Source organism: Thunnus thynnus, chromosome 13, assembly GCF_963924715.1.
Source record: "Thunnus thynnus chromosome 13, fThuThy2.1, whole genome shotgun sequence".
Lineage (NCBI taxonomy): Eukaryota > Metazoa > Chordata > Actinopteri > Scombriformes > Scombridae > Thunnus > Thunnus thynnus.
In genome coordinates this window covers 10,031,513-10,035,256 of record NC_089529.1, presented here as the reverse complement: position 1 = coordinate 10,035,256, position 3,744 = coordinate 10,031,513, and positions in this window count along the sequence as shown.

Here is a 3,744-nt window from a genome sequence, read left to right as displayed (position 1 = left end):
TTTGAGTCACGACGTCAACATACCGCACATTAACGCCACCTGCTGTCCCGGAGGGAGGATCAGCTGTTAAAAGATAGGTTCACAATTTTTCAAGTCAGTCTTAAAACAACAGTTATGTGCCCTTATAAACACTGAAAGAGGTTTTCCTCGCTGAAATCATTCCTCTTGTTCATACTGACTGTTAAAAGATCCCCTTCAGTGCTTTCAATGTAAGTGTAAATGGAGGCCAAAATCCAAATTTCATTTTGTGCAAAAATGTATTTAAAACTTTATCTGAAGCAGAAATTTCCCAGTGAACCCAGCACTTCACCGTCTTAATGACTTGTCACTCCTGGAAAAAGGCACACAAGATATGGTTGGCTGCTATGTCAGCAGCAAAGAAGCTTATTGCATGTTGGATACATTGGATATCCCCACAAACTTTGATAGTAAAACACTTGCTCAACACCCTTTTGGACATTATGTTTCATGAACTATCAGCTGCGAGAATAAACGCAGCCTCTCCCTCCACTGTAGGTCTGTGAGAAGATGGAATAGTGGCCATGAAAAACTTCCTATAAGCAACAACTAACCCACTTCTTAAGTTCTCTCTTGACCCATCATTATATTTTGCATAGATTTACCATTTAAAATCCTGTACTTTCTTTTTTTTTTAAACAAAATCAATAAACACTGAATTACAAAAAAAAAGTTTATCTGAACTTATATGAGGTTTCACCAGCCTGAGTTAGTCATATCAAGTGGATATCTGCCACATTTACAGTCTTTTTAGAATCAAATTCCCTCTTTGTGTTTTGTCGGACAGTGTTTACCTGTTGAGCTGTGTTGGAATTATAGTAACAAAAAGAGAGACTTTGGCACTAAAAAGAAAGACTGTAATGTTGAAAGATATCTACTTGGTTTGATTAATTTGTTTAATATTTTTATTAAGAAATATGGCACAAAAGAAAATCAAGCCATACTTTCTGCCTTTTTAAAGGTGTTTTTATACTATTCAAAGTTCAAACCCACAAAAACTAAACAAAACAAGAGACAAACAAAAGAAAAAAAAATTGGATGAAGCTTCATATTAACTTCAGATAAACTTTTATATAAATTCTTGCACAGAAGGAGGACTGCGGGTTTTGGCCTCCATCACTTGAATATTGTTTTCAGACAGATCTGTCCTTTAAAACATATTGTTTCTTTCATGAGAATAATTGTGTCAGTGTTCCTCTCCCCTCTCTCAAACAGCTCCTAGTACATTATGTCACTTATACTTACTTATACCATACTTATACTTATACTATACTTATTTTTTGTATATTCTTGCGTATTCTTCATTATCAGACAGTTTAGCTCTCATCTTCCTCCTCTGTGTCTCATATTTAAAGCAACACATTTACTGACTTCTCTTTCTTAGTACAACCTGTTGTCATTATGCCTTCCTTAACCTTCCTCTACTGCTATACAATTGTTGTGTCACACAGAATAGTAATAAGAAGAAAATTTTACATTTTATTCAGTTCAGTTGCTTCCACCCACTATCATCAACACTGTCTACATCTACAGTGTGTATACCACCATGTTTTGTGTTTACTGTACTACTTTCTTTCCTGGCATTGTGACAGTAAATCATATCATTTGCGAGCTACTGAACTATTTATGACACTCCAATTGTCAATAAACAGATCCTCATCACATGTATGTCTTTATTAAATATTTCTCCTTTGCTGATATGTTTTGACAATGAAAAAATGTAAAACCCCCTGGTAATATTCATGATAGAGATGACCATTTGTGTTTTTGAGCATCTAAATCACAATCACATGCCCTTTAATCCAACTCATCAATGGCTTCTTTTTGCTGATAGCGTGGTTTATATTTCTCCTAGTCTTAAAGGAGCCATATTAGCAGCAGACAGTGACCCTCTTGTAGGCTACTCTTCCAAGAAACATCACTGATGGATGGCTGGATATAAATTATTTAAAAGCCCACTACCAAGCCACTACACACTAATTTTGAGTGTAAACTGATTTCAATCTCATATTCTGACTTTATTGGTTCCAGGGCCAGCCTTTAGCTGTTTTAGGCCTTATATGAGATTTTTCTTTGAGAGTTCCACAAGCATCTTTATCTTTTTCTGTAATGTTAAAATGCCATCTAGATGGCAACAGTTAAAACTGGAAGTGTTTTGAGTACATTTTTGTCCTGTATGTGCATGGGGTGGTATTGCTACCGAAGATTTTGGGCCTCGTGAGGCTCAGTCTGTTTTGTGATGAAACTGTTTATTTGCTGTAATTACAAAAAGTTGAAACAGTAAACAGTATTATGTCTAATCTTTTTAGAAAAACTCATGAGATAAATCTGTCAATTCTCATGGGTCATAGGGAGGCTAGAGTCTATCTCAGCTCAAAAGTGAGCTTCTTCAGGCAATGATGTGGCACTGCTGGCCTTCTTCTGGCCTGGACAAAATGGATGTGAGCCTGAAATGGCCTGCATGTAAAATAGCAAATATGGCCCAAGTATCCCTGATCAAATGTGGGCTTTTTTTGGTAAAGATGCTGTGCTCTCAGGTATGTATATTCTGGATGTGGGCTGGTTCTGGTTTATCTGGTTTGTTCTTGGTTGACATATGGCTTGCTTGTGGCCCAGATCCGGGAAACAAGAGCGGACCGCCCAAGCGCCATCATTCCACGTGGTATGTGGGCCGGATGAAAGTGCCGAAAATGTTGGGTGTGGGCCGAATCTGGGCCACAGCAATTTTGCTATCTGGGAGGTTAAGTTCGGTTAGGTTGGGTTAGGTTAGACTTTATTGTCATTATATAATACAGCAGTGGTATGCAAATAGCAGTCCTTAGGTCAAAACCGGCCCTTAAGCAAAAATATTTGGCCCCCTGAAGTTTTGGTGTGTGAATTCTAACACTGCTTTAATTCCACAACTTTAGCCTATTGGAGCATAAAAGATTTGTTGTTCACAGACACAAATAGGTAGTGTTTATAACTCTTTTAGCCTTCAGTTACAAGTGGGAAAAATAAAAATAAATTAACAAAGAATAGAAGCTTTTGTTTCCACTTTGCCTGTTAATGGCCTCCCGATGTAAAATCCTGAAAAAACTGGCCCATGGTTGAACCTAATTGCTGACCCCTGCAATACACGATTTCATAATGAAATGCAGTTGTAACCACCTCAGTAATACACACACAGAAATGGTTAACATGAGACAAAGAAATTAAATTGGTCAAAATTATAAAGAACAAGATAGAATTTTAAAAAAAACTAAAGTAATAGTAGCACGGAGGGTAGAAACAACATGTAGCTACATGCAAACAATATGTACAATAACATACATATAATATCCATCCATTCATCCATCCTCTTTACCGCTTTCCTCTAGAGGGTCAATCTAAGCTGACATTGGGTGAGAGACGGGGTACACCAATCACAGGGCTAACATATAGTATAGATATATACACCTACGAGCAATTTAGAGTCACCAATTAACCTAACATGTTTTTGGTCTGTGGGAGGAAACTAGAGCATCCGGAGAGAATGGGGAGAACATGCAAACTCCACATAGAAAGGCGCCAGACGGCCAGTGGTTCAAACCCAAAACGTTCTTGCTGTGAGACGACAGTGCTAACCACAATGACCCCACATAAAATATGTACCCTACAAAATGTACAAAACCGTGACTGTTTAAAGTTCCCCTCCCCTCAAAAATGTGTTTTTTATTCTTGTTCCTTCAGTTGAATGTTTGAGCT